The sequence below is a fragment of the Ursus maritimus genome, assembly GCF_017311325.1.
Source record: "Ursus maritimus isolate PB19 chromosome X unlocalized genomic scaffold, ASM1731132v1 scaffold_X1, whole genome shotgun sequence".
Taxonomy (NCBI): Eukaryota; Metazoa; Chordata; class Mammalia; order Carnivora; family Ursidae; genus Ursus; species Ursus maritimus.
Window position 1 is genome coordinate 91,336,632 of NW_024423319.1, and position 23,439 is coordinate 91,360,070.

The window sequence follows — 23,439 nt, forward strand, 5'->3', positions numbered from 1 at the left end:
AAAATATTAATGAAAATACTGATTCGATTTTTCTGGGTGATTTTATTGTTTTCTTCCCACATTCATTTTTGTTTTGTAAATTATCTACATTGAACGTGTAATTTTTTAAATGTAAGTTATTTCTAGAAGATACTGTCTGATACTGTTTTAGAAAAACAGGCTTTTCTTTAATAACAGTACCTCAATGACGATGCCATAAATTATTGCAAATAGGCTTTTAAGTACCTAAAGAAAGCATAATTATGACTGGGAGTTCTCGATACAAAGTGTTTCATCTCACATTATTTTGTCTAATCTCTGTAACCGTATACAACAGGGGAGACAAGGTACAGTCATCTTTATTTCACAGGAGAGGAAACTGAGGCACACAGAGGTGAAGTGACCTGTCCCCAGTCACACTGCAAGGCAGTGGTTAGCCTGGCAAAAGCCCAGAGTTACCCTGCGCCCTACACTTCCCCTAGGATACAGCACCCCCGCTCCTTTCTTGTGCTGTCCGGGGCAGCTATCCCCTTCGCACCTCTGTCCTGAAGACATGACCTTTCCTTCTCTCATTCGTCTGTCCTTCTCCTATGGCCTCTAAGCTGCCAGCTCTAGAGAATGGCTCAGCTGCTCCCTCAGCCATATTCCTGTCCCTAGAGCACGAAGGTGTCGCCCTCTCTGTGTATTCACTGGGGACGCTATAACATGGGGGTATGTGCTATTAGAGTTTAAATCCTACTTCTGCCACTTACTAGCCCTGTGATCTTGTAAAATACTGGATAATGTCTGGCATTATACTCAATATATGTTTTTGCAAAGTAGTAGCATTATTATATAGTTTGGGAGGGTCCTGTAGCCAAACCATGTTCACACGGTGCCCTCCGATCCTCCTCGTTCCCCTCCTCTCCCAGCACACACAGCGGGAATCCCTCTATCACCCTCCTTATGTTGGTGCTGATTGCAAAACTCTTCTTCATGTTCTATGCCAAGAGAGCTCCTGATTTATCCCTCTTGCGTTTGAAGCTGTAGCTGCCAATGCTGGCTGGTTCCTGATTCTATGGACCTATGAGTCCCACTGATGGCGTAGAAGCCTCCAACAACAAAATCGATAAGGGTCCAAGTTGCAGACACGTTCGGTTTTGCCTCCCAGTATCTGTTCCTTCCCCCCTTCCAGCAACACCCCAGATTTCTGCTTAGGGGTGGATCCCTCCCTCCAGCCTAAGCACATATGGTCTAGGTGTGGCTCCACCCCTTACACCTGGGTATATAAAACAGAGAGAAGTGGTCACTTTCTAGTAGTTCCTGTCAAAGTCTCAACCTTCCCTCTGATTGGAGTCGCAAGCCTTGGAAGTGAGGAAATAATGAGAAGCCACTGCCAATGTCCTACCCCCGCCACACACACACCGTGTGAGATCTGAGAATCAAGCCAGAGGCTGGAGGAGAGTGGGGTGGAGTCTCCAGTCTGAGAGAAATGGGTCTCCTGACCGGCTGGAGTCTCTGGATCAAGCCTTACCTGAAACCAGCCTGTACCCTGAACTTCTCTGGAATGTGAACCACCACTTTCTCTAATTGTCCCTTAAGACAGTTGAAAGTGGGTTTTTTGACACTTGGAAAGAGTCCTAGCTGGTAAATTCTTTGCAACAGAAATGTCCTTAGAACCATTAGTGAACAACAGCTGAGAAAGCCTGGGGGAGAACAGAGGAGACCAAATGCCTGAGGAAAATACAACAGAAGTCATGGAGCATGATATTACAGTCTCCAAGCCTCTTTGGGAAAATCCAACTTAAACCTTCTTTCTAGGACTGCAGCTTCCACATGCTTTCACGTGAAAATATGCCTCCTTATTCACAGGTACTTAAAGACTTCCCACCTAGGGTACTTGGACCCCCGAAACAACCAGGAGAACAGGACTTTGAGCAAGGACAAGAAGCAACAGTGGTTGTAACAGAACTTAAGGCACAATAAGAGTCACTGGTGGGAAACACACGAAGGCCCTGGCCTTAGGCCTCCCGAGGACAAACAGCTATCGGGGGCTGGAGAGCAGTGAACCTGGACGACACATGGGCTCGCCATTTGTTTCATCTTAAAGGCCAAAGGCTTCCTGGTCCAGGCCCGTGGTGCTCAGAGGGACTGGGGTGGCTGAGCTCACAACTAACCCTGAGTCTACAAATATCCCGGAGATACTGCAGAGTGGACTGTGACAGGCCAGCTCGCCAGGGAATGAGATGTCCCTCACTGGAAGCATTTAAGGCACGATCTGAGCGGCCATCACCAAGGGGCCTTGTGGAGAGAATTGGAAAGTGTGTGTTTGTGTGTGTGTGTGTGTGCGCGCACACACGCACAGGTAATACACAGCCTGGGAAAACAAGGAGTATGAATTCGAGGGAAGAACAACTGGATTTTTGCGGATCTTGAATCATTTTGATTGGACCCTCTCCCCCCACACCCCACCCCTCCCCCACTCACACGCCACAGGGTAGAGTGACTTCTCAGATGGTCCCAGCACCCCTTTCATGTCCCCTCCCCTCTGACAGGCAGAAAAGTTGCTCTAGCCAAAGCCGCCCTTCTCATCTCAACAGTGGCCAGGAGACCAGAGCGGCAGCTGTCTGGGAGAAAGTGCAAGTCATCAAGGGCAGGTAAAAGAGGACAGCTGGCTCACTGCTGCTTTTGCACCTTGTCTCTACTTTCTAAACCACCCTCTTGGCTGCCTTATTGGCAGGTGTGGACTGGAAAAGGCTGCTTGTGGCGCCAAGTGAAGACCAGCCCCCCTGCGTCCCTGAGTAGGCACAGGCTGTGTGCAGGGAGCTCCCGCACTGAGCCAGGTGGCCTGAGGGTGGGACTTCCTGGCTGGAGAGCGTGGGGGCGGTGGCGCTCCCTGGCAAGGGAAGAGCGGTGGGACTGCCTTCACTCCCACACACTTGAAATCTCACAGAACCTGATAGGTGCGATGAGGGCCTGCATTGCCCAGAGAGTTCAAGAGGGAGGCCCTCTGAGCGGGAGGGGCCGAGGGTCGTTCCATCTCTCAAGCTCCAAAACAAGATGGTGCCCGTTTCTGGAATCTGCTCTGGGGGCCCCAAATTTCAACTTGAGGTCACTTGGGTCTCTTGTGAGTGGTGACTAGAGGTGAGAAAAGCAGCAGGAGGGGAGGTAGGGAGTGGACAACTGGGGGCTTAGGCTGCTCTCAGTCAAGGGGGGGAAGATCTTCCACACCTGAGGCATATTTCTGTAAATGAGAAAGTCACCCCCTCCTAGTGAGCAAGGGCAGAGTCCCTCCTCCCCAGACTTCACCCTGGGAGGAGTGTTTAATCATTAGCTTCAGGTTGATAATAAATCACAAACACAGCTTTGTGTTCTCTGAGATAGAAGCAGGGGACTGGTGGGGGGGTCGGGGGGGGGTCGGGGGGGGGAGAGTTTGAAAAGAAGACAGATATTCCATTAATTCCCCAAATATATCTTAAAAGTGGTCTCATTAAATCTTACGACTAAAAGGCATTTGATTCACAGACTCTTCCTCAGAGGCTCGAAGCTTCCACAGCGCAGTGTGTCGGAGAATCCCGGACCACAGTGTGCAGGTGGGCTGATGGCTCCACTCCGTTCAGGCGTGTCCGCCAGTGTGCTAGATCGCCGAGCCACGAACTGACACCTGTGATCCATGCCCGAGCGAGATCAAAGGCGGCCAAGGCTGAATGACTACCCTGAATTTTGGAGACAATACTGATAATCAAGTTGGGTAGTTTTGGGCTAAAAAGAAAGAAAAAGGGATTTTTGTCTTTTATCCAAAGAAATCCAGCCTGAATGGACAGGTGTCCTTCATGCATCATCGTGGCTGTACAGAGTCGTAGAGAGCCTTTTACAAATTCTTTTTTTTTTTAAAGATTTTATTTATTTATTTGACAGAGATAGAGACAGCCAGCGAGAGAGGGAACACAAGCAGGGGGAGTGGGAGAGGAAGAAGCAGGCTCCCAGGGGAGGAGCCTGATGCGGGGCTCCACCCGAATGTTGGGATCACGCCCTGAGCTGAAGGCAGACAACTAACGACTGAGCCACCCAGGTGCCCCAGCCTTTTAAAAATTCTTACGCGTAACAAAAAAAAAAATTCTTCCACATGAGCTCCGAAGTTCATTTTTGGTGGCTTAAGTTTGTTTGTTTGTTTTCCCTCCACTAGGCTTTAAACTGATGGGTTTTGTTTTTTTTAATGTTTTTTTATTATATTATGTTAGACACCATACAGTACATCCCTGGTTTTTTATGTAAAGTTCGATGATTCATTAGTTGTGTATAACACCCAGTGCACCATGCAATACGTGCCCTCCTTAATACCCATCACCAGCCTATCCCATTCCCCCACGCCCCTCCCCTCTGAAGCCCTCAGTTTGTTTCTCAGAGTCCATAGTTTCTCATGCTTCATTCCCCCTTCTGATTACCCCCCTTTCTTTATCCCTTTCTTCCCCTACCGATCTTCCTAGTTCTTATGTTCCATAGATGAGAGAAACCATATGATAACTGTCTTTCTCTGCTTGACTTATTTCACTTAGCATTATCTCCTCCAGTGCCGTCCATGTTGCAGCAAATGTTGAGAAATCGTTCTTTTTGATAGCTGAGTAATATTTAGCCATCAGGGAAATTCAAATCAAAACCACACTAAGATACCACCTTACACCAGTTAGAATGGCAAAAATTGACAAGGCAAGAAACAACAATTATTGGAGAGGATGTGGAGAAAGGGGATCCCTCCTACATTGTTGGTGGGAATGCAAGTTGGTACAACCACTCTGGAAAACAGTGTGGAGGTCCCTTAAAAAGTTAAAAATTGAGCTACCCTATGACCCAGCCATTGCACTACTGGGTATTTATCCCAAAGATACAGACGTAGTAAAGAGAAGGGCCATATGCACCCCAATGTTCATAGCAGCTTTGTCCACAATAGCTAAATCGTAAACTGATGGGTTTCGATTAAGACAAGATGTATTGTCATTGCAGTTGGGATGGTTCGAATGCCTTCTTTTGTAACTATAGATACATTCGATACACTGTGCTTAACTAAACAGATGTGGTGTCATTCAGGGGCGCCTGGGGGGCTCAGGTCATGATCCCAGGCTCCTAGGATCGAGCTCTGCACAGGGCTCCCCCGCTCAGCCAGGAGTCTGCTTCTCCCTCTGCCCACACCCCTGCCCACCCCTTCCCCCCCACACACACACCACTCATGCTGGCTCTCTTTCTCTCAAATAAATAAATAAAATCTTTAAAAAGTTAAAATAAAAAGATGTTGTGTCATTCATCTGCATTCTGTTCTATGCCTATTCCCAATCTGACGCTGGACTCTACCCACGAAACAAAACAGATATTCCTAAGATATTAATGACAGTCCTGATGTAAATAGAGACGAGTCCAAGCTCCTCGTGATCGGAGCTGTGGCTTATCCTTTGGTGGGTTCCCAGGGCCCATTATATTCCTCCGTAAAGAGCTGAGGCCCTAATAAATGTTTGTTAAATTGAATGCAGGGATATCATGAGCTCCAAGCCACTCATGAGTCACCGGCATTGGCACAGCTAATTGACAGGCCTGACCCAGGATATAAATGGAACTGGGCCACATAGGGACTGTAAGGGCCACCTCCTTTCCACACCAAGACTTCTCCAAGTATGGCCTGCCAACTACCAGCATCACAATCACTGGGGTGTTTGCTAAAAATTCAGATCCGTGTGCCCTGCCTTTAGGAAATAAGAATGTAGAGGATGGGGCCCCGGATGGTGGGTGCTAAATTAGAGGACCTGTACTCTCCACCTTGCCCTCAGCAGGTGCTTTTGAGAAAATGCCACTTCTGTTACAAGCTTGAACCTAAAAAGCACGTCTCATTGAACCCAAGACACGGTCCATTGCCAAATGCAGGGTTATTTTCTGAGACATCCTGAGAGGAAAAATAAAGCTGCCAACCACACTCTTGCTGCCCCACTGTCCATATGAGACATCCTTACTTCATAGGGGGGGAGGTCTTAAAATTGCTGCAATGTGGAAACTGTTCCCTGCACTCCCCAAGTTTAGTAACCCCTTAACTGTCTCCCAGGGGGTGTGGCAGGGGGTGTGCACACATGGGAGATGCCTGGGCTATATGTACATAGGGCCATTTGATCATTATTTTCCATTAATTTGTTGTGATTTGGGGGGTTGTTCTCTAAGGAACTGTGAGGAACCAACGTCAGGATACCCAATGCCAAATAAAGGTGTTGGATTTACTTTTTTAAAGAGAGAGAGAGAGGGAGGGAGAGAGAAATTGGAGAGAGGCCAAGGAAATCTTGATTAAATGATGGGCACACAGCTCCCAAGGAAATCCTAAAGAAAATCCCCTAACTAGAAGGCCTCCGGGTTTAGGAAGAGTCTGGAAATGTACAAAGGAATGTGGCTTGAGGAAGAGAGCGAAGCAGATGTATCACTCTAACTTTGTCCCCAGAAGAAAAAGAGGGCACACTGCTTTGGAAAACCTCAGATGTCCCCTCAGCCCATCACCAGCAGGCTCGCCCCTAACATCTGCAGGACTGAGTCAAGCATACAAACTGAGGTCCACGTGCCATGTGTCTGAATGTTTGAAGTTACATACCCAGCTAACGAATGTTTACATTGAAAAGGTTCTTTCCTCCTATCTTGACAAATAAACTGTCAAAACAACTTGGAAGGCCAGCTGTGAATTCAGAGTTTGGGGCTCATTGGCGTTCCACACTGGAATTTGGGGGTGCAGAGGGAGCTGGCGCTCAGCCACCCCCCTGCTTTTCCCACCCGCAGTGTGGGTCCATGGATGTAGAAGCTTCAGCCACCTCACCAAGCTGCTTCTACGGACCTCCTCGTTTCCACCTTCTCAACAGCCACCCTTGCCCGCTCCTGCAGCCCAGAGCAACGCATACTGGCTGTGCAGTCAGCCCCGTGTGGGCCCTGGAAGCAGGCTCAGGACTTTTGAGCAGGGTATTCCGGCGTCCAGGAGTCCAGAGAGTGTTCTAGGAGGGCAAGTCCTGAGTGGGCGCATCCCGTTGGCCCTTCAGAATCTTGCCTGGGGGAGAGAGGAGGAGCCAGAGGAGAGAATCTCTTAAACAGTGTTTCTCAAACTTTAAGGCACACCAGAATCACCTGCGGAGTTGGTGAAAATGCAGACCCTGTTTCCTTAAGTCTGGAGTGGTGCCCAAGGGTTCTCACTTCTTTTTTTTAATTTAAGATTTTATTTATTTAATTGAGTGAGAAAGAGAGCGCACGTGCGAGGGGTTGGCGTGGAGAGGCAGAGCAAGAAGGTGACTCCCCACTGAGCAGGGAGCCCGATGTGGGGCTCGATCCTGAGACCCCCAAGATCATGACCCGAACTGAAGGCAGATGCTCAACCGACTGAGCCACCCAGGCGCCCCAAAAGTTCTCACTTCCAGCAAGCGCCCAGGTGATGCTGATGCTGCTGGTCCATAGACCACACTTAGAGTAGCAAGGGTCTAAAGCCCTAGAACCCAGGGCAGGCATCCCTCTGGCACTGGTCTAAAGGTGGATGGGACTTCCCATAAGTCTTGGATCAAGAGATGTTTAATGAGGGGCGCCTGGGTGGCACGGCGGTTAAGCGTCTGCCTTCGGCTCAGGGCGTGATCCCTGCGTTATGGGATGGAGCCCCACATCAGGCTCCTCCGCTATGAGCCTGCTTCTTCCTCTCCCACTCCCCCTGCTTGTGTTCCCTCTCTCGCTAGCTGTCTCTCTCTCTGTCAAATAAATAAATAAAATCTTAAAAAAAAATTAAAAAAAAGAGATGTTTAATGAACGCTTGCTCTGTTATATAGGTTGCTTGATAAAAAAGCAGGGGAGGAAGAAATGCGGAAGGGTGGAAAGAGGGAGGAGGGAAGGAAGGGAGGGAGGAGCAGGAAAGAAAAAGAGGAAACTCTTTCCCTTAGAATTAGACATCATTTGCGTTAATACAGCAGTCTGGGTTCACCGTGACTTTAACTACCAGCCTTTTCCACACCGATTTTTCCCCCTTTTCTCTCTGTGTTTGCCCTCTGGTTTTTCTAAGTCCTTCAAGGACGGTGACCAAGTATTTCAGCTCTTTTCTCTGCAGGAATTCACTCTCAGCAAAGCCTAGCCTGAAACCCAGGTATCTTGGCTCACAGTCCTGGATCCTCCCTCATCGCTACCGTGTCTGCTAAACAGAAGAAATGTTAATTTGGAGAGACTGTGAATCTTCTGGAAATTTCCATATCACTGAAGATTCAGAAAGTCGGTTGGCATTCCCTCTGTACCCTTTAGTTATTAAATCATAAACTTTAATTTAAGGCATTTTAAAGGGCCCAAAGGAATTTTAATTTGACGTGAACGACTTTCAAATCTGAATAATAATCAGATCATATAAAACTGTACAATCTCTATTACTCTTAAATAATAGAACAAGTTTAAAAATAATCAACAGCCAATGTAAGACTCCTGTATAATTCAATCGAACCCTTATTTTCTGGGCTAATGAAGGAGGCAGTGAGGGAAGTAATTCCACATCATCTGTATGTGACTTCGCATAAGATGGACACTCCTACCTTCTGTGTTCCTTAAAAAGTCTATTTCAACTAATGACTTTCTTTAAGGAAAGGACGGCTCTGGCAGGATAGCCAGGCAATACCTGGGACGTATTAGCCTATGGCCTTTAGCACCGAAATCCAAACCAAGAGGTAAGCATTTACAAAGCTCATCAGAAGGCAACGCCCCCACCCTTGTCCAAACAAATGGTTTGCCGTATAGACACATCAGAAGGCGCTACCCAAGACCTGCTTTGAGAACAAACATGGGGTGGCCACCCAGTGAGGAGAGTTTAGGGTATTTGCAGGAGAGGAAGAGCTGCCCCTATGCAAAGATCTTTGTCCCACTACCCTCAGAGTGGTAGCAGAGAACACACAGATGTCATTGCTGCCACATACGTTGGCACAGGTCATCAGAGCAAAGCACCCCTCACACTTGAAACACCCCAGAGCACCAGACGCAGGGAGCCATATTGGATCCAGAGAGTGAATGAGGTCAGCCTACGTTGAGTTGGGTCACAGGGGAAGGGGCACTCCATGGCTTGGGCTCACAGGTTGGAAGAAGAGGGCTTCTCAAATGTGAGCGGGCATCACAATCGCCAGGCGGGTTTGTGAAAACACAAATGGCCCCACTCCCAGAGTTTCGGATTCAACAGGTATGGAGTGAGGCCTGAGAATCTGAATTTTTCACACATTGCCAGGTGATCCCACTGCAGCTGTTCTGGAGACCACATGATGTCGGGAACCATTAGACTATGAAACTCTGACGACACCTGGTAGCATCTCCTTCTTTCTCTTGACTGGCAAAATTGGACAGTGGCTGACGAGCCCTCTGCTTCTTACTAGGATCCTGACAGGCACCCCAAATTCCACCATTAGCGATCTGCTCCTTTGGACTGGAGAGCGGTCTCCCATTAAAGAAGTCACCTGTCAGTATAAAAACACCTGGAAAAGTTCCATCCTTGCCAAGCACCACATCAGTGCAGGGCTTCTCAAACAGGAGCCACTGAAAGCACCTGAGAAACACTAGAAATGCTGATTCCTGGGCCTTACCCCCCAAAGATTCTGGCTTAATTCATTAGGGCAAAGACCAGGACTTAATCGTTTCCGTAGTTCCCCAGTGGGATCGTGATTGATCTCAGTTCGAAATGCACTGCTTGAGCAGGAATTAAACCAGGTGACACAGTGGTCAGATCCCAGGCAGGGGGACCTGGGTGCCACGATTTGCACGTACTGAAATAAAGAAGCATCAGAAACAACGTTGACTGCTTCCCAGTTTCCCTCAGGCCCAACCTTTGGTCTGGGCAAGTAGAGTTGAAGAAACTATGTCCTCAACCTGGACACCTATCTTGAGGGAGCACTGAGTGCGACTGGTAGCAGGAAGTTGACTTGGTTGTACTGCCATTACAAGGGCAGGTGCTACCAGAGCTGGGACACATCTGGACATCCATCTGGCATCTCAGAAATTCTAGAAGAGGGCTGGGAGAGCAGGGTCTCGCTCTCTCTGTCAATCGAGTAAGTGGTATCTTTAGGCTAAGCACCAACTTAGCTACAAAAACAGTAACAACATGGGCTTTCCCTTCCCGTACTTAGTTGGAAACAGGGTCGGGGGAGGTTGAACAAGAACCATAAACAAAAGAGTGAACAACACAGGTAGAATATGAAAAATGCCTTTCGGCTGTTGCCGAGTTACACGTCACCTAGTCACCCCCTTCTCCTCATGTCTTGAATATTTTATCACCTGGCTCACCTCTGCACCGCTGCCATGAGCAACATTCTTGGTGATTTCAATGTCCAACATAGATAATCCTTCTGACTCTAGCTTCTCAGATCTTTGACTTCTTCTCCTCTCCCAATTGTGTCTCTGTCCTATCTCAGACACCTAGACCTGTCATACCCTACATGTGGTCATTACCAATGGCTGTGTCCCCAACATAATCTCAGTGTTAAGTGTCCCACTCTCCAACTACCGCCTCTAACTCTTCCACATCACCCTAATTCCCTCCACTGCAGCAATTTTCGGACCTCGCTGGGAGTTCTTATCCACTGATCCTACCAGCTCTTCACTCACATCAGTATCCTGTAGCCTCACTGCCCTCCTCACCTGCTTTGATCCTATCATAACTCCCACTCCCTTTCTCACCACCTCACACCCCGATGCTGGGTAAATCCACCTCCCCACCTCCCTGGCACCCACACACAAGGAGCGGAGGCAGGTTCATGATCACTGCTCTTACTTTCGATTCATGACCATGAATTCCGAGTAGGCGTGTAAGGCTGCTAGCATCCTTCGACATTTTCCTACTCAGTCCATGCTACTCTCTGCAACAATGAGGCCACTCTTTCTCATCTCTCCTCAAATCTGCAACACTCCCCTTTTCGTCTTCACTCTTGGCTGATGGTCTTGCTTATTTCATGGAGAAAACAGAAGTAATCAGAAGTCCACTTCTAGAACCCGCACCCAATCTCCCAGCCTCTCTGCAACTGTGCTCAGATCCTCCAACTTCTCTCCTGTCACAGCAGATGAGCTGTCCATGCTCTTGTCTAAAGCCAAAATGAAATGTATGTGCACTGGAGGCCCCAGCTCCAGCCTGCTCAAGACTTGCCTCCTGCCCCCTTCTGCATCATGAAGTTAAGCCCACCCAACTAGAGCGTCCCCACCTGCACACAAACCTCCTCGGATGTCAGGACTCTAAACAGAACCCAGAAGCCTCCTTTGACCCTACATCCCTTTCCAGATACTACCCCATTTCTACACTCCCCCCCCACAGCAAAACTCAAGTTATTTCTACTTGTTCTCTTTACCTCCTCCTCTTCTCTCCCTCTCTGTCTTTCTTTCTCTTCCTTTTGAGCTTGTTCTAGCAAGGCTTTCATCCTCACCATCCCACTGAAAGTGCTCTTTTTCAGGGTCAGCAGTGATGCCTGCAAGTAAGTCCAAGACAAATTCTCAGACCTCAGCCTAACTTGACCCATCAGCACTATTCTTCTAGAAACAGTTTCTTCTCTGGGCCTTGGAGATACTGTGCCTTCTTGGATCTCTTCCTACCTTTCTTGATGTTCTTTCTGTCTCTTCTGATTACTCTTCATCTTCCTGACCTCTAAATGTTGGAGTAAACTGGCATTCAATGCTTGGACTTCTCTTCTCTGTCTATACTGACTCCCTAGGTGCTCTCATCTTGAATCTCAGGACCTCAAGCATCATCTACTTGCTGACCACTCCCAAATTTAAATCTCTAGCCCTGACAACTTCCTGAACTCCAGGCTTGTACGTCTCACTGCTTTCTCAACATCTTTACGTGAATGTCAGTTAGGCTCCTCAAATTTAACATATCTTAAATCAGAATTTCCATTCCCCTCACCCAAACTTGCTCCCCCTGGAATCTTCCCCAGGGCAGTAAATAATGCCATTCTTCAAATAGCACAGGACAAGACTCTTGGTGTCAACTCCAAATCTTCTTCTTTTTCTTATATCCTACATTCAATCCTTCTGTAAATCCTGTTAGTTATACCTGCAAAATACATCCAGAATCCAACCACTCCTCAGCAGAAATCACCACTACCACAAGGGATCCAACTGCCATCATTTTTTTAGCTACATGGTTACAACAGCCTCCTGGTTGTTCTCCCTATTTCCACCATTGACCCTTATAGTGTCATCTCAGCACAAAGCCAGAGTTGTCCTTTTAAACATGTAATTCAGATCATTTCATTCCTCTGCTTAAAATCCTCCAGTGGTCTCAGCTCATTTAGAATGAAACCCATGGTCCTCTCTGCAGCCCACATGATCCTACATGGCCTGCCGTACTACCTCTAGGCCCTCATCTTTTGCTCACTTAGCTCCAGCTACAGTGAACTCCTTGCCATTTCTAGAATATTCCATACTTACTCTCACTGTTTCCCCAGCCCCAAATTCTCTTCCCCTAAATAGCCACATGGCTCATTCCTTTGCTGAGTTCAGATGTCTGCTCAGAGGTCCCCACAACATAGAACTCCCTCTTAACCTTATCTGCAGTAGGATTCCCATCTCCTCATCCTTCTACTTGATTTATTTTGCTTCATATCATCTGACATTATATTCTGTCTTAGTTTGCTTCCCTCAAAAGCAGAGCCTGAGACAAGGGCTCCAGCACAAGTAATTTATTTGGGAGGTAATCCCACGAAGCAGGAGTGAGATGACGGTGACAGCGAGACATGGAAGAGAAGGAAAGGTCAATGTAAAGGTGCTTTATCAAGATTGCCACTCAGGCAGATGTGGGCTGGGGTCATTTGGGCTCAGTTTCACTGGGACCCCTGAAAAGGGTATAGAATGCCTCCCAGAATTTTTGGCCTGAAGCATTGAGTTTACCCCTAAGAGTTAACTCCCCCACACAGCTAGGGGACTTGCTTGAGGGCTGAACAATCCCAAGGTGTTGGAGAAACTCCAGAGAAGAAAGTAAAAAAAAAAGAAAAAGAAAAAGAAAAGCAAACGTGGAGTGCACATTTGAGAAGAGAAGCTGTGATATGGGAGGAATATGAGTTTGCAGGGAACTGTCTCCTTGAGCAGCAGGTGAAATCAGAGGAGGGCTGACGGGAAACGTTGTAGGGTGCCATCTGCTAAATGTATTCATTAATATCTGATGCCCCACCAGGATGTGAGCTGGGTTTAGGGGGGTTTTGTTCTGTTATGTTTTAAGATTTTATTTATTTATTTGAGAGAGAAAGAGAGCACAAGCGGGGCAGGGGCAGAGGGAGAGAGAGAAGCAGGCTCCCCACCAAGCAGAGAGCCCAATGCAAGGCTCAATCCCAGGACCCTGAGATCATGACCTGAGCCAAAGGCAGATGCTTAACTGACTAAGCCACACAGGCACCCCTGAGTTGTTGTTTTTTAAAGTCAAGTTTTTAAAGGTACGATTTAATAATATCTAGCCTTTTCAAGGGTAGAGCTCAATGAGTTTGACAAATGTATCCAATCAGAGAGCCACCACTACAGTGAAGATATAAAACATTCCAATACCCCCAAAAGTCTCCTTGTGCCCCTTTGCAATCAGAGCCCTACAGACACTGGCAGCCACCGATCTGCTTTCTGTGCCTATTATATGCCTCTTCCAGGATGATATGCTGTAAATGAAATCATAGAGGATGTAGTCTTTTGTCCTCCTTTCCTTAGAATCAAACCTCCTGAGATCCACCCACGTGCTTGCATGTATCAATAGTTGGTTCCTTTTTATTGCTGAGTAGCGCTCCGTCGTATGGGGTGCTCAGTGATCCGTTCTCCAACTGATGGACATTTGGGTCATTTTTGTCCATTACAGATGAAGCTACAATGATCAGTCACATATTGGTCTTTGTGTGGATGTACCCTTTCGTTTCTTTTGGATAAATATGTAATGTGTTTTGTTTTGTTCGCTTACACTCCTAGTGCTTAGCTCATTGCTTGGCACATAGTAAGACCTCAATAAATATTTGTTGAATGAATGAACACATAAAAGGAGCCTATTCAAAGCCATGAAGACCAGTCTTCGTGCCCAGAAAGACTCAAATAAAAGCTGAGAATTAGACTACCTATATGCTACATAGATGTTTATAAAAACTGTTATCTGATTGCCTTCTGGGACAGCATCTATTTCCATTATTGAATTCATGGACCAGCACTCATCTATCTCATCAACTAATCCCCAGACCTCAGCAGGCTCATACTGACTGAGTGGAGGTATAGGAGTTTTTAATGCACTGCCCTGTACACCGCCCGTGCTTTGGTTTGCTTGTTTGATTTAAATTCTAATTCATCTCTCCACCACTTAATTTCCTCCAGTCCCTAGGCCTATGGACTCATGCTGACTTCCACGACCACACTATCAACAGACACAGGAATGACACTATTAAAACAAATTCATATCCTCCTTCCTCCTCCTGGCCAGTACAATTTCTCACTGGCTAATGGAATCCCATGGGTAGCCAACCTATTCTAGGAGTTTCTGAATGTTTAAGCGATGTGCCTCATCCATGGGTGCTTTGTTCATGACACATTTTCTTGAAGATATTATTACGTGAGTTCCCTCCAGCCAAGTCACTGGTACTAATGGATTTATATCACAAATCATAGCAAAGGTTTCACTCACTCCTGCCCTTATCTATAGTGGTTCTAGGAGGCCCCAGGGGTGTCCCACACATGCTCCTGGACAGCTTTGCTCAGATATCCCTGTGTCTATCCACTACTCCTTGGTGGGAGCCATATTGTTTTTCTGTTACTTCCCACTGAGAACCCCCATTAAAGCCTGGAAACTTGAGATGCTGGCAGAGCCCAGCTGTCCTGACCAATCGATGGAGAATGCACTCAGATTTTTCAGGTATCCTCTATTAGTTGGATCCCATAACGATGTGGTTTGTGTGCTGCTGGATTCCCAAAGTGAGCATCGCAACTCTGTTAGTTTTTCCTTACAGTCCTTTTGCAAAACAGTCACTCAAGAGCACTTATTGAGCCCCTTTGATGGACCAGGCATATTCCAGGGTCTGGGACAGAGAAATAAAAAGACAGGTAGCTTTCCAGTGTCGGGCACCTCTTATCCATTCAGCCTCATTGCTGATCCCAGACATGGCTAAAGCGAACAGTTCCACACAGGCTTCAACCAATTTTACCTGCCTGGGTACAGGTTAGAATTTTCCAATGAGAAGAACCTATGTGAGATTGGAAACGAAGAAATGAGAAGAGGCTACTACTTATGAGAATATATAGGAGCCAGATATGATACAATTTCCCAGAGAACTTTTAAGAACCAGCCATTACAGTGCTTTGCTCCAGGCTGAGATCATCAGTGTTTCCCTGACCTTGCAGCCTCAATCTTCTTGATCTTCATTCTCTTACATCTACTCATATTTGTGCAAGCTCTGATTTCTATATTAAACCTCTTTAATTACTAATAATACTTGGAAGAGCTCTGTTTTCCAACATAAAGTACCTGCACCAAACCCTTGTCTCAGGCTCTGCCTTTGAAAGGGAAGCCAAACTAAGACAGACCCTGTCCTTAACAGGGAAGAGACAATAAACTAACAACCAAACAAGATCATGTCAGCCTGGGATAAGGGCTAGGAATAAAACAAAAAGGGTGATGTGAGAGAGTTTCATGAGGCATGAGAAGGGTATCCACTTTAGACAGGGGGGTCAGAAAAGGATGATTTAAGGAGGTAATATTTTCACTGAGAGCTGAAGGATGACAAGATGTCCTCCAGAGAAGAGTATTCAGGACAGAGGAACAGCAGATATAAAGGCAGTAGGGTGAGACTGGACCAGTCTCAGGATGAGAAAGAACGCCCTGTGGTTGAAATAAACAAAGGGGAGAGACTTACAAGATGAGATGGGAGAAGCAGGCAGAAGCTGCTTGGGTAGGATCCTGCAGGCTCTCAGAAGGAGAGTTTTATTTACCGCTCTGCAGAGTGGAAAGCCATGGAAGGTTTTCAGGCAGAGGAGGGCACGATCTGATATATGATTTGAAAACAGTTGTCTGGCTGCCGTGTGGCAAATGGAATACTTGCGGGGGGTGGGCAAGAATGACAGCTCATCTCTTACCAAGACCCAGACCCGAGTTTAGGGGTCAGCTTTGCATGCCAGTGACCACAGGGCAGTAGGCCATAACCACACCTTCTTCTAAAGTGCAGAGCTCTCTTGCTGGGTCAAGCTCGTCAGGCCTGGCTGCTTCTTCCTGGCTCATCCTTCTCTTAGGGATCGTGCCCTCTTAAGAGGCTCCTTAGTTCCTCAAACACAAACACTTCTGAAGGCCTTATCTCTGCAGCCCTCGAGACACTCCCAGGGCATCTGAGGGCCAGCTCAGGGGCTACTGGCACCTCACCAGTGTATCAGGAGGACTCAACTCAGAGGCACCCATGGGAGTTAAAATTGGTCTGGCCTAGTTAAAAGAAACTAGAAAAGCAGACACCTACATTCAACGGAGCTGTAGTTTCTCAGACACTCCAACCATTTTGGCAAAAGGAGATGTGCAAAAATGGTCTTGAGATTGTTAATGGTACAGAATCACAGAAAATATGATGGGATGGAAACATCTCCAGTGATAGACTCAAAATGGAGTTTTCTATTCTGGGTCGAGAAACAAAATGAGGAGGGGCTGCCTTTCAGGAGACAGCCCCTATTTCCATAATTACGGGCAATTGTACAAGTTACTTAGGAAACATGCGAGTCATAAGGCTGGACTGTTTTTAGACCAAGCCGTAATTTAGATGTGGGAAGTGGTTTCACATCTTCGTACCACCACCACAACATACCCTGTGTTTCAATCTATCAGGAGCTCAAATTTGATCAGCTTTTTTTTCTTTTTTTAAGAAATGTGCAGCAAATTGCTTTTCCTAATTAAGGTAGATGAAGACATAAGCACGCATACTACTTACCACTCTGGGATAAAATTGACTTTCAAATGATATTTAATGGACCAGCCTGATGGTAATGTTCCACAGTTCCAGGCAGGAGGCCTGGATTTGATTCCCTTAGTGCAGGAAGAAAGAGAGGAATGAGTGTGTGTGTGTGTGTGTGTGTGCATGTGTGTGTGGGTGTGTGTGCGTGTGTGTGTGTATGTGTTTACAGTGGTATCAAGTAGAGGGCAAGCGTGAGGATACTTTCTCAAGAAATTTTTCATCCTTCTGAAAAAAAATTTAATCTGGTGTCATCCCAAAGGATGGCAAAGAGGAGAAAGTCAAGTGGAATGGTGGGAGCAGATATGAATAAGGAATAGAGGAGGCGCTATTGTGAGTATTTAAAGCCTTTATGGAAAGACTGTCTTCATTTTTTACTAAGTTTTTTTGAAAAACTAGGACTGGACCTCTCTTACGAAGAGAAGCTTGATATAATAATAGCACTAACCATGATGATGACAGCTACATTGCTCACGTATCAGAAACCACGCTAGAAATTTTACACACCTTATTACGTTGACCCCTCACACAAGCCACATGAATCGCAGACAGCAGATTTCCTCACTTAATGTAGGAGGCGACTGTTGCTTGCAGGGGTGAAAGGGTTTGCCCAAGGTAAGTAGCGGAACCAGAGTTCAAACGCTCGCCCACTACCCCACAGCATCTCACTCAGGCCCTCCAACCCATGCCACTGCTGTACTTGTGGCATTACCATCTTTCTCGTCCACAGGTGTATCTGTGATATGGTGACAGGGGATGGCAAGCAAATGGTAATTGGAGTGATGTAAATAGTGGGGTAGGGCGGTGACTTCAGTGTAGTTCTGCCTATTTTATCAAAGCCAAGCCTACCCAGATTTCAGCTGGTGCCCTCTGTTCCTTGGGGGTCTAGGTCAACCCAAGCTCCATGTGCAGCTGAAGTCCAAAGTCCTCTCCAGAACTTCCCCAGAGGCCTGAGGCCTCCTCCTTTTGCCCTGATGGTAAGCATGGATAGAAAAATGCTACTTCTTTACTTTTACTACCTTCTAGCTCACAGTCAGTATTTGCTTCTATCATGAATCAGTACCTGAGTCCATTGCCATCAAGAGAAATTCTACCAGTTACTAGTTCTGCCTGCCAGCTCTTGCTATTAATGCATTCATTAAGAAAACATATATTGCTGTTTTGCACATTTGATCCTTAAAGAGTTGATGGCAAAATTCCAAAGGAATTGGCTTTGAGAGGCTATGTACAGTTAACCCTCGAACAGCCTGTGTTTGAACTGCGCAGGTCCACGTACCCACAGATTTTTTTTTTTAACAAATATAATACGAGACTGGAAATGCATTTTCTCTTTGAACATTTCTCTTCTCTAGCTTCCTTTATTGTAAGAATACAGTATGTAATACATATAAAATACGAAATAGGTGTTCCTCAATTGTTTATGCTATCAGAGAGGCGTCTGGTCAACAGTAGGCTCTTAGTAGTTAGGTTTTTGGAGAGTCAGAAGTTGTACGTGGATTTTCATCTGCCTGAGAAGTCAGTGTCCCAACCACCACATTGTTCAAGGGTCAAGTGTATTTTATTTCAGGCATTTAACAGCATGGTTCTGAGAAGGGGTCCATGGATTTTTACTAGACTGCCAGTGGGATCCATGGCACAAAAGATTCAGAAGCCCAGGTTTAAAATGGAGAATTTAGGGGCGCCTGGGTGGCTCAGTCATTAAGCGTCTGCCTTCGGCTCAGGGCGTGATCCCAGAGTCCTGGGATCGAGCCCCGCATCGGGCTCCTCCGCTGGGAGCCTGCTTCTTCCTCTCCCACTCCCCCTGCTTGTGTTCCCTCTCTTGCTGGCTGTCTCTCTCTCTGTCAAATAAATAAATAAAATCTTTTTAAAAAAATAAAAAATAAAATAAAATAAAATGGAGAATTTAATGTGAATTTATTACCACAAGAAAAGAAAAGAAAAGCGAGAAGCTGCAGCAGCAGCTCTGGCTCGGGTCCAGTGAGGCCCACCCTCCTAAGAAAGCCACTGTGGTTATCAATAAACACTTTTTTTTGTCCTGTAACTTGAGTTTGGAAGTTTCCACACCATTCTTCCAGAGGAATAGGAAGCAGTCTGGGTTCACTTGCACAGAGTGGCTTTGTGTGATCAAGGCTGTTCACAGCACCAAAGAGGTGAGCAGATGGAAGGGAATCTGGCAAGACCCTTGCCCTCTTTGGGCTAGTGGACACTCAACAAAGACCTGCCTTTGAGGGTGTTAAAGAATGAATGTTTGTGTCTCCCCCGATCCACATGTTGAAACCCGAATCCCCAACGCGATGGTATTTGGAGATGGGGCTGCTGGGAGAGAATTAGGTTTAGATAAGGTTGTGGGGGGTGGAGCCCTCATGATGACATCGGGGCCCTTCAGAGAAAGAGGAAGAGACCAGAGGCCTTTCTCCATCATGTGAAAATACAACAAGGCAATCATCTGCAAGCCAGGAAACGGACCCTCACTGGGATGAGAACAGGCTGGCACCTTGACCTTGGACTTCCCAGCCTCCAGAACTGTGAGGAAGAAATGCCTGCGGTTGAAGCCCCCCAGTCGATGGTATTTTGTTATAGCAGCCCGAGCAGACTCAGACAGGGGCTTGCTTTCTCATGGACCACTATCCAGATGTCCTGGATACTGTGCACGAGCTACACAGATCACAGNNGAACCCTGTGCTCGCCTACATCCCATTCACAGCACCTCCTCTGCCTTCCGATGCCACCTTATTCATTCGGAAGCTTGCCCAGTGTCATATCTTCATGCACCTTTGTTTTGGCCGCTCTCGCGTCCTTGCTCGAAACCTGTAAATCCTTCCGATCAAGGATCTAGGCTTAATTAGGAAAAAAATCCATAATAGATTACAATTTTAAATATAATGATTATTTCTGAACAAGCCATCAGAAAGTAAGTGCTTACCATCTGTCTTCTGTTGACCAGCATTAAATGGTAACTAGCAATAACCCAGGCTGGAGAGTAGACACTGTGGTTACACATGCCCGGGTGAGAGCCCACGCCACCCCTGAGCTCAGCTGGCATTATAACAGCCACCCTGCAAGGACTGAAGGGACTGAATGGGAAGGGAGGGAAGGTCATTTGGAATAACGACATGCTGAGGCTGGGCGCTAACGCTGTCACCAAATCTTACTAGATTTTGCTACAACTATACTCATTGCACTCACCCAAATTTCCAGGTCTAAATTACTTTTATGTCTGTTAAATTGCATTCCATTAATCTGGAGTCTACTGTTCAGTTGGCTTTTTTTTTTAATTTCCTTTTCAAATGTCTGTTTGTTTCAAATAAAGCACCATATGAAATGTTGGAGACAATGGGCTCATTTTAAGGCACAAGGCAGTGATCTGGTCAACGACGGTCTTTGTGGGCCTGGGAATGGTGAAAGCAGCGGCACCCGAGTAGGGAGGAAATCATACAAATTTTCCATTGAGGAAAGCATACTTATGTGAACAGAAGCAATCATCTCTAAAGGCCCTTTCCCAGGGGCAGCACCTGAGGAGACCTCAAGAGATTTCAATGCATAACCATAGTGAGGAAACGTGATTTGTGGGTCTACACGTTATAAAAGCTACTTCGGTTGATTTTCTGTAAATGTCATGTGAAATAAATTGCTCTATAGCTTGAAGATTGTTTTGCAAGTAAAAAATGTTTAGGATGGCATTTTCCTTTAGAGGAATGAATTTATACTGAACTCAAAGCCTTGAACAGCTTTTTTTTTTTTTTTTTGGCTTGTTTATTTTTTTTTTTCACGCAGCAAACACAGTTTTGCAGACCACTGTGATACACACTGTTTTTGCTGTCCATGTTGGAACACAATGGAAATTAAGAAGCGGATGGCCCATGAGCTCAAGAGTGGCTAACATGTCACAAGGCATCCGTCACCTCTTACACTGTAGTAGACACGGGCGTTTTCTTTGGTCTCTAGCTATAAGCCCTATCCCCAAAGCCTGTTTCTTACTGCTCTGGTAACTTGTGGTCATTTTCTCTAACTCCCCAAATCAGCGTGCATCTATTTGTATTCACATGACACCGAGTATCCGCAAATAATGAATTTGGTGCCATGATCTCGTCTGGCTCCTCTTCGCAGGCTCAGCAGCAGTGAAGGCCAACCAGACTTTCTTTCGTTCTGGTTGCCTGAGAAAAACAGACTCTGAGAAAGGACTGAAGGTTCAGGCCGTTTGTATGGAAGGGGATCCCAGGCAGCACAATTGAGAGGGTGGGGAAAGGGAGAGAAGACAAGAAAAGGAGGCTTCCATCAGGTAAATTCAAATCAAAACCACATTGAGATACCACCTTACGCCAGTTAGAATGGCAAAAATGGACAAGGCAGGAAACAACAAATGTTGGCGAGGATGTGGAGAAAGGGCATCCCTCTTACACTGTTGGTGGGAATGCAAGTTGGTGCAGCCACTCTGGAAAACAGTGCAGAGGCTCCTCAAAAAGTTAAAAATAGAGCTACCCTATGACCCAGCAATTGCACTACCGGGTATTTACCCCAAAGATACAGACGTAGTGAAGAGAAGGGCCATACGCACCCCAATGTTCATAGCAGCAATGTCCACAGTAGCCAAATTATGAAAGGAGCGAGATGCCCTTCAACAGATGACTGGATAAAGAAGATGTGGTCCATACATACAATGGAATATTACTCAGCCATCAGAAAGAACAATTACCCAACATTTGCATCAACATGGATGGAACTGGAGGGGATTATGCTAAGTGAAATAAGTCAAGCAGAGAAAGACAATTATCAGATGGTTTCACTTATTTGTGGAACATAAGGAATAGCAGGGAGGACATGAGGAGAAGGAAGGGAAAAATGAAGGGGGAGAAACAGAAGGGGAGATGAACCATGAGAGACTATGGACTCTGGGAAACAAACTGAGGGTTTTAGAGGGGAGGGGTGGAGGGATGGGTTAGCCCGGTGATGGGTATTAAGGAGGGCACGTATTACATGGAGCACTGGGTGTTACACGCAAACAATGAAGCATGGAACACTGCATCAAAAACTAATGATGTGCTGTATGGTGACTAACATAACAATGAAACAAAAAAAGAAAAGAAAGGGGGCTTTCATGAATGGGCTTCTGCTGTGGGCAGCCAGAGCTCGATCCTGCTGGGGACCTCTGAGGAATGTTGGAGAACAGGCCTTAGAATTGTCCCACTCAGAGCAAGGAAGCTGGGGTATTTATGCAGCAATCCCATTTCTTAGTGGTTGAGGGTTTTTCCTGGGGCCCTTAAATCCTGCAGCATTTCTGAGCTCTTCTGTCAAGTAGTGAAAGAGCTCAGGTTTGGGGGGGTGCCTGAAAACCCTTGGGCAGAGAAAGCAACGAAGGCCAGCCCCAAGACAGAAACCTGGCGATGCGCCCAGGAACTCAGAGGTAGGCCAACTCAGAGGTTGGCCCAGGGAGCCTGGCACAGGATGTCAATAGCATTTACTACAAGAACCACCGTTTATTGAGCACTTACTATGTTCCAGGCCCTGTTCTTTTTTATATATATTAGTTAGTTTAATAAAGTGAAGGCTTCAGTACCACATCTCCAAGTGCCTTTGACTTTGTCACTTAAATCGCCCATGAGCTTCCTTGAAGCCAATTCAGTGTTGCTGGCTTTATCAGACAACAGGGAAAACAAGTACTCAAGTCACCTATTACCTGGGTCTAAATAGCCCAAGATGCTTTTCAAAGCCTAAACGAAGTCATTTCTTTTGAGTAGTCATGAAGGCACAGTGCTCAGAGGATTTTTTTGAACATAACTTTGCAATTTCTGGTGGGTCCCTAACCTGTCTCTGCAGCTCTCCATGTTCCAGTCTCTCTCTGCTTTGGTTTCCCTTGGAAGGAAAAGAGAAGAGTCTTTTCCAAAAGCAGGCTTCTCAGGAGGACGTATTCCTGTTTTCCAGAGATGGTGAAACACGCCTTTTGCACAGCACAGTCATTGTTATGTAACATTTTATCAGGGACACTCGGTGCTTTCTATCAATAGTTTCCCATCTCGCTTTTCAGTAGCGTTGGCAAGAAAGCCAATCCAGGTTTTCCTGGAATTTGTGTTTGTCTTTTATCATCATTCATGCCACTCTCCAAAGTGACAGCCCCAGTGGCACAGTGGTATTCATCACTGCCTCTGCTAGGTACAGTGCGGAAGCTGAAATTGGGTAGAACTTTCTAGGCAGCAGTAAATCCCAATCACAGATCAATATGTATAGAGCCAGGCATCCCTTATCAACTCTTCTGGGCTTACTTACGCATATACGAAAGCCCTGAGCCTCACGGTCAGTTAGGAACGAAGTTTTATTGATGACACTCGCTTACAGTGATGAGCTGGACAAAAAGTCAGAGAGAAACTTTTTTCTAACGCCCCTCTCTCCAGTTCTGTTGGTGAAGGCAATCCTTGTTGGGCAAGACAGAATGTACTAATGTTCTCTGTTCATGTTTTGCTTCCATCTTAATTACTCTGGTTTTATGCTGGTCTGATGTAGGCCCAACACATAACCAGTATTTTCCCAAAAGCTAATATGGAAAAGG

At 46.3% G+C, this 23,439-nt stretch overlaps 1 long non-coding RNA gene across 1 annotated transcript in view; it reads right to left on the reverse strand.

The window, feature by feature from the left end:
* Nucleotides 1-3,562: 3,562 nt before the first annotated feature.
* LOC103668235 overlaps nucleotides 3,563-23,439 on the reverse strand; it is a 55,852-nt gene continuing 35,975 nt past the window's right edge. Inside the window, exon 4 of the long non-coding RNA XR_005835517.1 lies at nucleotides 3,563-3,674. This is a non-coding gene — a long non-coding RNA (uncharacterized LOC103668235). The remainder of the gene's footprint in view (nucleotides 3,675-23,439) is intronic.